At 41.4% G+C, this 13,868-nt stretch overlaps 1 protein-coding gene across 1 annotated transcript in view; it reads left to right on the plus strand.

Moving 5' to 3' along the window:
- Positions 1–13,868, plus strand: part of SLC24A3 (solute carrier family 24 member 3) — a 545,985-nt gene that overhangs the window by 419,607 nt on the left and 112,510 nt on the right. The window lies entirely within an intron of this gene.

Below are 13,868 nucleotides of genomic sequence, written 5' to 3' on the forward strand. Positions count from 1 at the left end.
CTTTCCAGATAGTGTGCAGACCATTTGGATCAACAGGGGAGCCCATGTACCAAATGTCTGGCTTTTACAGGGAAAGTAAGATGGAGTAGAGTTTGGCCTGTGACTATCCCTCCCCTAACTCAACCAGGCACTACTTATTTTCACATGGCATGAAGAGAACTCATTTTTCCCTGTGTAAATACATGTGCTGCCACTGCCCTGGAGATGGGAAAGGAAATAGCCTGTTTGCTTTGTGATTTTTTTCCCCCAAGGTCAAAACATGGCTGCAATTGGGGCATGAAAAATTAGAATTAAGGTACTTGATGCAGTTGCCAGCAGCTGGGGGACTCAAGGGCTAGGTGCCATTGTTAGAAAAGATTAGCCCCTGAGCCTACCTTACTTTAAGATCTTGGTCATTATTCAGTAAACTTTATATTTTTCCACTCTCTTGCTCTGTCTTTGATCACTGCAACATGCAACTTCTAAAAACATGGGTCCTAGGCTTCCCATAGTACCTTTGCTTTTTTCCTCTTTTTGTTTTTCTTTACAAATATAACATTCTCCTGCTTCCAGTTACTATTTTTATTTTAAATTAAAGAGTTATAGTATTAATAGCTAATTTTTATTGGGGTCTCAGCTGAGTTATCACAGAATTCTATAGATTAATTCAATTAATCCTTATATCAACCTGATGATGTAGCTACTGTTTTAGTCATATTACAGGTGAAAATATAGGGCCCATAGAGGGAGATGGAGAGACTTGAGGTTTGGAACAAGGCAGTCTTGTTCTGAATTTGTGTCCTTAATCTCTGTAGGACAAAAATCAGCAGAGAAAAACAATGCAGAGGACCCTCCCAAGGTGGAAGGTTGTAGAACACATCTCACGACTAAATGAGCACATCCTAGATTGTCAGACAGCTTTTCTCTCCTGCCAAGAGGTCTACATGTATGGGGTATCCTTGATTTTTTTTAGAGCCTTTCATAGAAAGTGCTGAGGCTGGTGACTGAGGAGGTTGCCTCTGAGTAAAAGACAAGATGATGTCTCCCTTTAGAAACTGAGACTCTATTCTGAGTTACGTTTATACATGTGCTGATGTGCTGACTGTGGCAGATATTGAAGTAGTATGGAACTGAATAGATTTTTAATGTCCCTTCTAATACCACTACACTATGGTGCTGTGATCTTCTACAGCATGAAGCAACAAAGGGCTCACCTTTCCATGTTGATGGGGCTACCCCTGAGTCCCAGATTGATTTGCCCAGCCCATTCTGAACTTGGACTCTAATCTGTCTTTTAGGCAAGTCCACTATTTCAGGGACAAGGAGGAAGGATTTAGAGGACATCCAGATGGGTTCTTATATGATCCAGGGACACAAAGTGCAGGAATGTCTCCAGTGAAATGTTTGCTTTGTTTTTTGGAAATGTATTTGTTTTGGAGCCCTTGAATGGCTTGGTTTTGCTCATACTACCTGCAAAGGCTCAGGGGCTGAATTGAAAGTGCAGGGAAGCCTTCCTGAGAGAAAGCCTCAGTGCTGTGAACCTAGTCGGGATGGAAAATCTGTTGCTTTTTCCTAAGTGATGGGTTCATCTCTCAACCATTTCCTGCTCCCAGTTCCAGCCTCTAGACCCTGTCAGCTCCACCTGGACAAACACCACTTGTGATTTAGAGGCAAAAGGATCCTTGTGAATAGTCAGGTTTCTCTGGCCCTGATTTGGTTGGGGCTGACTTTACTAAGTCCCAGTCCTGGGCTTAAATTCTGTGAGGTCTGAGCATTCCTGACCAAACCGCCTACAGCATCTTCCCACTGAATATCCCCAACTGTTGAGCTAGGCCACTTAGTGGGGGATGATGATGCACATTGACTTTTTACATCTCCAATTTGGCAGTCCCTAATTTCTCTCTTTGCCCAAAGAACAGAGAGCAGTGTGGAAGGGGGCTCCACAGCAGATACTGTTGAGGTTGTTTGTATGCTTTTGATGTCACGTATCAAGCAGGCCCCCTCAGGGATGAAATCTATGGGCTCCTTCAATAGTTCAGAATAACTTATACCAATACACTATGTGACCAAGTCCTTTGGGGGTTTGAAGACCTGTTTACCCAGCAGGCTGGCCTCTGTCAAACTACTTAGCCATCACTTGAAAACAGAAGTCCTTTCTCCATCAGAAGAAGAGGTTTCCTAGAGCTTTCAGAGTTTTGGTACATTATTTTCCCTTTAGTTCATTTTTTATTTGTTAAATTGTTCATGAGACTAAGTGTGCTGTCATTGGGCTTGGAGCCATGTACACACACACACACACACACACACACACACACACACAGACACACACACACAAATACTGTAACTTCCTAGGGTGCCAGTACAGCTGTCCTTAATTCCCCATCCATAATGACCCTGCTGCACAAGGACAAACAGCCTTCATATTTGTTGTTTCTGGGTCTGCACTGAGACCCATAATTTCAGATCTGTGTAAGGATTTCCAAGGAGGCCTGGAACTACAATGGCCATAATGCTTTGAAGGGCAGCAGAAGTCTTTAGAAGACTCAGACAGTATCCATGTTGTCCAATCACTTGCTCGATCAATGAATGTTTACTGAGCTATAGTTCTAGTGCTTGGGGAGATGATAGTGTACAGAAAAGGCCCTGAGCTCTTGTGTTGCTTAGATCCTAGTCAAGGGAAGGCAGATGGTAAATAAATACACACAAATCATCAAGGTAATTTCAGATAGAAGTAATCACTTAAATCCACTGAACTGTCTGCTTCCAGTTAGGACTTCTACTTAGGCTTCCTCTATAAAACTATGTTTTTTTTTCCTTTTCTTGTCTTTTTTTCTCTTTTATCTTCTTTCATTTTTCATTTTCTTTCTTTTAGTCTTCCTTCCTTTTTTCCTTTCTTTCTAATAAATTGTAGCCTTGATTTTAGGATTTAATAGCAACATATGAGTTTCTGAAGCTGAGATCAATTGATTCTTATGATTCTGAGAAATTTATAGTAACAGTCATTAAGAGATGAAGGTCCAATCTCATAAGCTTGCCATTTGAATTATCACAAAATTTGCTTATCCATTGCCATAACATGTGCTGTCTTATTTTTTTAATATTCTTTACAGCCTAAGCTTTTTAACATCTACCTGCAGAATCTCTGTTTAGTGACCTGATTTTTCAACATCTTCCCTGGCAAGTCACAACCACCAAATTGCTAAAACTTCAGTTTTCCCAACAAATCCATTGAACTTGTCACACCAGAAGTACACTAATACACCTTAATATATTTGAAAATAAAGAGAAAATTCTAGCTATCAAGCTACTTTGTTTTTTAACTTCATGCCCTGGTGGCTGGAAGCAATAGCAAGAGTTTTGACTGGACTCCAAGGGAAAAGGCAACCCCTCGCCTGTTCTCCTTGCTCCAAACAGCAATGCCCACTTTATGAAGCCAGTTCTGACACTCAGCTCAAATTCCTAGACTGGGAGTAGTCACTCCTAAAGCCTGGAATAATCCTCATGATGCCCCTAGACAGACATGCTCTTTGGCCAGTGTGAACATTTTAGCAAAGAGAAGTTGACCAAATTAGCCAGCCTCCCATTCTTTTTTTCCCTGAAATAAAGTCGGCCTGTAACAGCAGAGTGGGAGCTCCATGCTCAACAGACTCTTCTCTCTGAAAGTTATTCTGGGGTGCAGATGAGCACACCTGCTGCTGGTCAGTATGTATGGACTTGTCCTATTATAGTTGCTGCTTGCTGAATGCTTAGGGCTTCCAACACAGGGGAGGGGACATATCACTTAAGTGAGCTTCTTACCGCAGAATGATTCTGGCTGACATTGGTTCAGGCAGGGTCCATAGAAGTAATAGCAGTTGGTATTGATTTTGCTTTTATTACATAGCTCAAAGTATTTAAAAACTGTTCGGTGCTGAAATGCAGAAACATATTTATTGTAGAGGATTTATAAGCTCCAATAAAGCTCTAAGACCACTCACTAAATTTGGATCTGAACTGTTACTTCACAAACAATATTCATTTGACTTTGATGAGTGAGGGTTTAGAGCCCAAGGAAGTATTCTAACTAACCTCCTCTCTCTCAATAAATATAAATAGAATACATTTGCACATCCCTGTTGTATAGGAGGGAGGTCAAAAGGACACAGGGAATGTAGGAGTAAAGATGGAGCAGGAAGAAAGCCAAGGAGATCACAAGCCACAGGAAAATGACCAGCACATCTGGGTGGATCCATGTACAGAACAGGGAGTGGTTTAGCCACATATACCCAGCTAGTAACTCTCAGACATGAATTGAACCCTACTGCTGCAGTTCAAACCCTGTGTCCTTCGGCATTTACAGTGTGTATTTTGACAACATATGACCAAGCCGTGCTTCAGACCTGGTTCACTTATCAGCCCGGCCCCTCTGCAGCCCCTCAGGCCCCTTCACAACATAGCAAAGAGACAGGTAGGCATGAAGAGGAAATGGACAAGTTGAGTGTGTACAGATGATTATCTTCAAGGAAGCCACCAGAAAGATGAGTCAACTCAAGGATATTCTTTGAGAACCCATAACAGGTGACACCTCCTTCTCCTGTCCCCACTCCCCAATTAGAAACAATTCATCAAACTCCCCCAAAATCTCTTCCTGGGCACAAATCCAGTAAGCTTTTCCCAGTGGGCAGACTTTTCACCTTCTCTATTCCTTAAAATACTTTCTTCCTCCTGAAACCCCTCTTCTTGTACCCCCAAATGGAAACATTTCTCCCTCCCTGAGCTGCCCTTCATTCCATCACCCCACCTTATATGGGTCAAATTCACCTGATCTTATGACTTAAGCCTCCTCCTCTGAGCACCCTACTCTTATCCCTGACCTTGACTTTTCTCCCATCCTCAGGACTTAGTTTGCAAATGGGCTGTCAGACCTCTTCAGTCTGGGTCTTATGGGATGGCCTCTAATTCAAGATCTAAACTTTGAACTAATCTGTATATTGATAACACTGTCTTTATTTGTCTGTTTTCTCCAAAGAGAAGAACCAATAGCATATATGTGTGTAGATAAATATATATCAATTTATTTACTATAAAAAATTGGCTCACATGATAATTATGAAGTCTGAAAAGTCCTGAGATCTGTATGGTGAATCAGCAAGCTGGAGGCCCCAGAAAAGCTGATGGTACAGTTCCAGTCCAAGTTCAAAGGCCTGAGAACCATAAGAACTGTTGGTGTATGTTCCAATCTGAGTCAGAGTCGGAATGCAGGAGATCAATGTCCTAGCCCAAAGACAAGCAGAGAAAAAGAATTCTTTCTTCCTCAGTCTTTTATTCTATTCAGGCCTTCATTCCATTGAATGAGGTACACTAAATTGGGGAGGGCAATCTCATCCAGAAACAACCTCAGAGAAATGCCCAGAATAATGTTTAACCAAACACATGAGCATGTAATGAGCCCATCAAATTCACATATAAAAATAACTATGAGACCATCCCACCTGAGTTCTTCAGGCACGTTGAGTGTACCTCTTGGTTCCTGTCACTAGCACTTTAAGCCTCAGTCTCATGGCAGATCCTCCACATCCAGCCTTTGTCAAATCTAATCAATTCTTCCATTAAAGCATTTTTTGTATCTGCCCATTCTTTTCCAAATCCATTAACCCATCCAAGCCTTTCACGGACCTCTTTTCCCTTAGGTTGTCAAGTTAAAAAATGAAAAGAACCAACACAATAGCCATCTGGTATGAATGTATCAAAATTATACCTTTTTTTGTGAGATCAACAAAAATATATCTTTTGTTGTACCACAGAATTTTAGTAATTAATTTATCTGTGTCATGAGATGAAAAAGGTTGAAAATCACTGACCTACGTAGTATACATTTACAGCAGAAGTGAGCTGTGTCAGCACTTCATTTTCTTACTCCTGCACCAGTGTTTTACATGTGTATCATAACTCCTAGGTTCTTCTCCATCTCTGTTCACTCCACACCATCTCCCAATTTTAAAAGCGCAAGTCATTTTTGTTCTTTAAAGATGTATTTAATGTCACCAGTGGACCTAATCTTTTCTTCAGTAGCAGTCTTTCAGTTTTATTTTGTTTTTCATGTGTGCAGGTGATTATCTCCAGTGGTCTCCTAAATTTGTCCAAACTCATTCTTCTTGTATTTGCTTGTTTTGGTGATGATGATATGTGGGTGAGGGTAGAGAGAAAATACATAAACATGAGAATATTAATAAGTGGTAGAAGAGTTAAATACATGTGAAGGCAAAAGCAATGTGAAGTTACAGGTTGGTAAATGACTTTTGCCAAATGAATTGTACAGTTTTCAAGACCCCAGTGCATTATTCTACAACATGAGTTAAAGTTGGTCCTTTGGTACATGTGCCATTTGCTGGTGTCTTCTCATGTCAGCACATAAAATTTTGTGAAGAAGCATAGCTAAGTCAATAACTTTGCAGATTAGCAACACTTGCTTCATTTTCCAGGTGTGTTTTTATTGTCTCTGTAAAATCACCATATCACAATAAGACTTTAGAAAAGAAAATAACAATATGTTTTTTTAAGTGGACAAAAAGAGAGTATAAGGTATAATGGAGCTGGTCCTCATTGATTTGCATACAATATTCATTATCTGAGTCGTTTTTTAGCAGGTTGCATAGGACAGTGGAGTTGTCAAAACACAACATTCACTAATAAACTGAGTACTTGAAAAAATTAGGCCTCCTTCATACATCTTTCCCCTGCTTAAAGATAGCATCTATTCCCAACCATTATATCAGCCTCCTGGTCCTGTTTATGGCTATTTGTTGGATGTTGTAACATCCCATAAGAAATGCAAAGTTCATGAAGTTGATGTGTTGGAGAATTGCTCACAACCCATGCAGTCCAAGTTCAAAGGCCTGAAGCATTTGCCAAAGGCATTAATAAGTGAGGATCTTACAGCTGAGAGAGAAAATAAGAAAAAGGCAATGACAAAGGTCCTATATCCTTCCAAAGGGAATCATTCAAATATCAAAAGATTAGGACAGAGACTTGGAAAACTTGATGAAACCCTTGCCTATTTCTCCCAAAATCCTTTTTATGACTATGGGCAAATAGAGCATAAAGTAGGGAATGTTATCTCATGGACTCTACTGTTTTATTGGGAAACTACTCCAAGAAACAACCAATGCTTTATTCTCCCCTGATTCATCATAGCAAACAAGGTGTGGTTAGAACATAAATTTTTAAGGAAACATTATGTCCATATATTTCAAGATAAAATCTCAATGTAACCCTTTTTATTTATGCAGTTTATCCACATTTCAAGGAGTTTACATGAAGGCATCTTTTTCCTCTCCCAGCTATCTCCATGTTTATTATGTTTAAATAAAGGGAGAACTTTCTTCCTCTGAAAAAGGTCTTTGAGGTCAAAAAGCATTTGGTTTGGGTTTCTGTATTCCTGGGAGTTGGTGGAAGCAATAACAGTAACTGGAATTTTGTAGTGTTTGCCATCAAACTGAACAAGCATTTGTTCATCTGGGTCGTAAGTGCAAATCCTCAATTTATACACACTGAGTCAATGTGCCAGGGTAGGACTGCATACCAGGGAACTCAGGTAGAAAACTGCTCTTTTGTTTTCTAATGAGCTAGCTACAATCCATTGTTCCAGTTCCAATTAAGTAAATCTCTTTCCTCCAAATTAGTGCTTGTCTCTATTTTTCTTTTCCTTTTTTTTCTTTCTCCCTCCTCCTTTTTCCTATTCCTCCCCTTTCCCATTGTCCCCCTCCTCCTCTTTCTCTCATTCTTTTATCTCTTTTTGATTTTTGTTCTGTTTTTTACCAAATATTACTTCATTTACACAGGGCTACATTGGGATTTTCTGGCTGTTTTCTGTTCTTCAAAGCGTAGAATATTGGTGTTGAAATAGACCTTAGAGATAATCCAGCCCATCCCACTGATTTCACAGATAATAAGACTTTAGCTAAAGGCAGAAGGGTAGAGCTAGATGGGACCCCCATCCATGCAAACCCCACCTTTCACAATTGTAAACACCCTTAGCAGCTAGCTACCTGCCCTGCCTCCTAGTAGGAATGGCCAAGAAAAAGAAATGACAGAATCTATGGACACCAAACCTTGGAGCCTTTCCTCCCATATCCAGTTTTGTGGGAGTAGACCCACAAAAGACCTACTTTGCCAAGTAGACCTCAGGCAAAGATTTGAGAGCAAATAATTTATTTGGTACTGGATCCCAATAAACTCTAGCAGAAGAGTGGGAAATAAGGACACCCAAGTGTCCCACCCAAGTGGGAGAGAAGGCACCCAAAGGTGCACTATCAAGCAAGTGACTGCTCTAGACACCTGGGACTCAATCCCAGGAATGGATTGACATGGGGATATACCTTGCTGCTCCTGAGCCTTTGATCAAGGACATATCTTTTCCAAAGGCTTTTCTGACCTCTAGGAATTGGGATAGTTTATTCCTCTTCAACCACTCTTCTACAAACCAGACCTTCTTCTGAAATTAAAATAAGGCTGTAGAATCTTAGGGTTGAAAGGGGAATATTATGGATTTTTCAGTGCAAAATTTTCTCCCAATACAATATCCTTTGAATGGGCCCTTGATCCCACTTGAATCAGGCTAGTGCCCCTTTGCCTCCCTGTATTGCTCTCATTAAAGTCACAGTGACCTCTACATAGCTCAGTCTAAGGCTGAATCTCAGCCCTCTTCCTACTTGATATGATAGCAGCACTTGGAATAGTTGTTCACTCCTAGAAACACTTTCTTTCTTGGTTTCTGGACTTCACATGGTTCTGGCTCATCCACCATATCCTCACAGCTCCTTCTCGGCCTCTCTGGTTGGTTTGTCCTCATCTTCCCACTAGTCTAAACACTGGAACACTCTGTCTTCTGACAATTTCTCTGCTCTCCACACTCACTTTCAGGCTTATGATTTTATTTTTAGAAATATTTATTTATCTACTTGAGAAGGAGGAAGATAGGTGAAAATGAAAGGGGAGAAATATTGATGTAAGAGAGAAACATCAATTGGTTGCCTCTTGCATGAGCCCTGACTGGGTACCAAACCTGCAACCCAGCCATGTGCCCTGACCAGGAATCAAACCTGTGACCTTTCATTTCCTAGGATGACACCCAAGCAACTGAGCCACACTGGCTTTAAGTATCATCAACATGCTGACAATTCCAGACTCCTTTGCCAGTCACCTACAGGACATCTCAAATATGTCCAAACCTGGACTCCTGACTCTTTCCACAAATGTGCTGCCCCCCACAGTCTAACACGCATAAGTAAATGATATCTCCATCTGTCCAGTGACTGAAACAAATCTTGGATTTATCCTTGGTTGACTCCATACCCCGTATTCTATGTCTGAATTATCAGGAAATCCTGTCGGATCTACCTTCAGAATATGTCCAGAATTCAACCACCTCTCACCAACCCCACAGCTGCCACCTGCAGAGCATAGTCATCCCTCCTTGGGATGAGGCAGTGGACTCCTGAGTAGTTTGGCTGTTTCTTTCTTCATCCCCTCCAGCTCTATGCTCCACAGAACAGCCAGCATGATGTATGAAGGTCAAGAGTGGAGCATATCACCACTCTGCTTAAGCCCTCCATTAGGACCACATCACACTCAGTAAAAGTCAAAAAATGGCCTCAAGGGCCCTCCGGCCTCATCTCCTGCAATTTGCTCTTCACTTTACTCCCTTCAGCCTCACAGTCTCCTTGCTGCTTCACAAGCATGCCAAACACTCTTGCATTTACCTGCTCTTCCCTCTTTCAGGAACATTCCTGTCCCAGACATCCACACACTCCCTTTCATGCCCTTCATGCATTATTCAAACATCATCTCTTACTAGATCTTCCTTGGTCATCCTACAGACATGCATCTCCACATATCCCCATGCACAACTCTCAATCCTCATTTTCTGCTTTATTTTCTTCCATAGTACATATTATCATAGAACATGCCATATAATTTAATACATACAGGGTCTAACACAAATAACACCCCTCTTTACTACAAAACTTTTTATTTCAAAATTATAAGCATGTAATTCTATAACAAAACAATTTCACACTCATGCATACTATATGACATTGTAGGTGAAATGTTCAAATTAAAACCATAAATTATTACACCCATATTATTACCCTACCGACCACACTCAAGCAGGCATTACTTCTGCCAGACCTTGTATTTCTTTATTATACACCTTCCTGCAATAGAGTGTGTCAAGAAGGCAAGTAGGTTTATCGGTGTTATTTCCTGCCATATCCCACTACCTAAACAGTACTTGGTATCCATTGGACAACTAGCTGATAGAGCTAAAAACATCATGATCAAGTGTCCATCCAATGGTTTGTCATTCACTAATACAGAGCTTACCATTTTGCAATGTACTCCTTCTATCAATTTTTGGAAAACGTTGTTATGGTAATATGCTCAAATCTCCCTCCCTGGAATATGTGACAATTAGTCCCATTTCTGCCTTCTCTGCCAAAGCAAAATACACCTGTTTTCTTCTTAGTAATGAAAGCCATATCTCAGATCAGCCCTCAGGCTTCACTTCCACCTATGATGGAAATTGTTCTCCCAACTATTCTAGAGCTTGACCTCAAGATACCTGTCCCTCCTGAGGGTGTTCCAGCATGATCAATGTCTCCTTCCCAGTGTGAGTTCCAGACCTGGGTGATATTGTACACTGAGTACATAATGACCAAGACTGAGCATGAGGAGATATTGACCTCTTGCCCATCACATGAAATGCACTTTCAGGTTGCTTGAGCCTGCATTGGACTCTGCAGCAGTGAGCGCTCACTCTGGGCTCATAGAAATTTTTGAGCCCCTCCAATCTCCACATATTTTTCTCATGCACCACCATGTTCTACATTTAGGGATGAAGTTCTTTGCATTCATCCCTCACACATCACCCTTATTTAGCTTCAACAGGCTGCTGATAACCTTTTGAATCAATTTTCTCTTGCAGTGCTTTATCTCTGTCTCCCAGTGTGCATGTCCACAGATCTGATGAACAGTTTCAATGACATGATAAGAGTGAGGGCAATTTGCATTTGGTGAGTTTTCAGTGAAGATTGTTCTTTCTCAAAATTGGAGATATGAGTGCTGATGAAAATAGGCCTGCAGTAGGTGACCCTGTGCCACCCACCATGCATGTCAATCATCTTTTAGTAGGTAGCAGTGTGAGAATATACCTCTCAGATATTTGAATGCAGGACAAGTGATTGTCTGACTGCGCTGGCTGCTGTTTCCTGAAATCAAAATGCTTTCCACAGGTTGCACCCAGGATACTGAGTATTCCTGGGAAAACTGGGACTCCTCTAACCTGTGATTTTGAGTGAGGTCTCCTGTACAGCCAAACTATCTTAGAACTTAGACTTAAACTTAGAATGTAGAATGCCAGCTTAGATGCTTCTACAACCCAATCTGTCTACAATATTCCTGACTCTGGAAATCTCCATCAGGGTCTGCAGTCAGGCAGAAAATTGGATTGTATTGTCTTCACCATTTCTTTAGAACTGTAGGGATTGGCAGAAGTGGCATCTTGAAAAGATTATGATTGAGAGTATGATTAAGAGCTTGGAATTTGGAGTCAGTCTGTTGGGACTGAGTCTTATCTCTGCCACTTGTTATCTGTATTACATCAAGCATATTACTTACATTTTCTATGCCTGTCTCCTGATCCATAAAATGGGTTAATGATAATAGTTTTTACCTTGTGAGGTCGCTGCAATAGTTGTAGGAATTAATACATGTACTGAGAATGATTCTAGGTACATACAAAATGTTGCATAATAATGATCTATTACACCATTGCCCAATGCTGTATTTTTCTCTTGGAATGCACTTCCTGCAGGGAGCCCTTCCTCTCCTGGCAGCTCTCCGCTAATGCCATAGGCTCTCTTCCATTCAGACATTGGTCTTTATCACAGAGCCTGGGTTTTGATCCCAATTCTGCTTTTCTTATCCATTTTGCACATGTTCTTCTGAGTCACCAAGTCAGCCTACAAGCACAAGGAGAACAATTGCTATGGCTCAGATTTGTGTCCCATCCAGTGCACAGTGCACAGCAGTCTCTTAGTAAGCAAAGACCTAGCACAAATTGAAGAATCAGGAAAATGCAGTCTGTTACTCTAGGGTCCCTGTGGAAGCCAAGTGGATTCTGATTAAGATACCACCGACTCTGCAGCTGCCTGTCATCTTGCTTCTGTTGACCTAGGTAGATCTATGATTTGGATCACTCTGTTACAAACATTAAGACTGATAATGAATAATGAGGCTGAATTTGTAGAAGTGTTCAAGGAAGATCAAAATCTCCACTGCATTAACATCTAACAACCCAAATTGAAATTTGCTGGTGGAGTGGTCAGTGTGTGTGTATGTATGTATTTTTATTAGTAAACCTCATGTATTTGCTCATCATCCAAGCCATAGTCCCCTTTTCCCAGCCATAATCTTTTAAGCTCCAATTTCACAGATCATGTGGTCACTAGCTTCATCCTTGAACAGACTTCTGTGGGATAGAGGCTCTTTCCCGCCAAGTAGTTTAATTCCTTTTCCAATTGGTTTTATTGTTGTTGTTTGGTTTAGTTTGGTTTGTATTTTGTTTTTATCCTATTTTTTTAAAATATGTCAGGGAGAGAGCAAGTCAAAGTCTAGAAATGTTAAATTAATTATGTGCTTGCACCAGATGGGCTTTCTGCAGGCAGACACTGAGATAAAATTCTTGGTGCAAGGTGGTTTGGGGGTATCAATACCTGTGACGGGAAAAGGGAAGAAGGTGAAGTCATGACGCTTCAAGGCTGCTTCCATCACTTGCCAGCAGTGGTGAAGAATGGTTGGAAGAAGGGCCTGGATGTATGTCCATTGTTGCCATAGTCCTGGGGCTTTCAGGCGTACAGTAGAACTGGTCTTGGCATTGAGGTCTTCTGACAGGGCACAAGGGACACCAACCATGACATTTGTTTCAGGGCAGGTCTGGGAGAGCAAGTGGTGGGGAAGCCTGTGCTGCTCAAACCAAGACTGACTGTGGGAGGGCAGTTTGGACCGCTCTCTGAGGTCAAGAACCTGAAGCTGTCCCTGAGGAATTTGCTTTCCATGATGTATATCCAAACTACCCCATGCCCACACCCTCACTGCACCCACTTCAGCCCCATACACTTGCTGCTTGGGTCACAGCAGCAATTGTAAAAAGAAGTATTTCATAAAAAGGGCAGTGGTGTCCCAGCAGGAATTTTTAGTCCCTGGTTCAAATGAGGCAGCAGGTTACATAACTGCAGGGTAATGAAGACAGGGAAGCTCTGAGGACCCGTCAGACTTCTCTTCTTCATCTCTAACTTCCAAGCAAGGTCCCAGGGAGCTTTAAAATTCCCTTTATCCTATTTTAAATTATCTCATTTGAGGTGTTTTTTTTCCTTCCTCACTTTGAATTGGCTTATCCTCCTAACATTTCCACTGAGCATCACCTTGAACTATTCAGGGGAGGAATTCTAGCCTGTTTTAAAACATACTGATTACCAGTAGTGGGGAAAACTAGGGAAGAGGTTCACTGATGGAGACCTCCAAGGAATTCTCTCTCATTTGCCAGCCCCAGCAGTGGAATGGATAAGAATTCAGGCCAGACTCAGCCTTGGCTCACATGCCAACAGCATTACTATTGTGTTAGTTAGCTGGGGCTGCCATAACAAATTACCACAGACTGGGGGACTTAAACAACAGAAACTTATTTTTTCACAGTTCTGGATGTTAGAGGTCTGGGAACAAGGTGTCAGCAAGGCGGGTTTCTTCGAAGGTCATCCTTGACACAGAGATGGCCGTCTGTCTTCCCACTGTGTTTTCACGTGGTTCCCTCTCTGTCCCTGTTGGTATCCTAATTGCCTCTTTTTACAAAA

Source organism: Pteronotus mesoamericanus, unplaced genomic scaffold (assembly GCF_021234165.1).
Source record: "Pteronotus mesoamericanus isolate MK-2021 breed Mesoamerican mustached bat unplaced genomic scaffold, CSHL_Meso_final contig_25, whole genome shotgun sequence".
Lineage (NCBI taxonomy): Eukaryota > Metazoa > Chordata > Mammalia > Chiroptera > Mormoopidae > Pteronotus > Pteronotus mesoamericanus.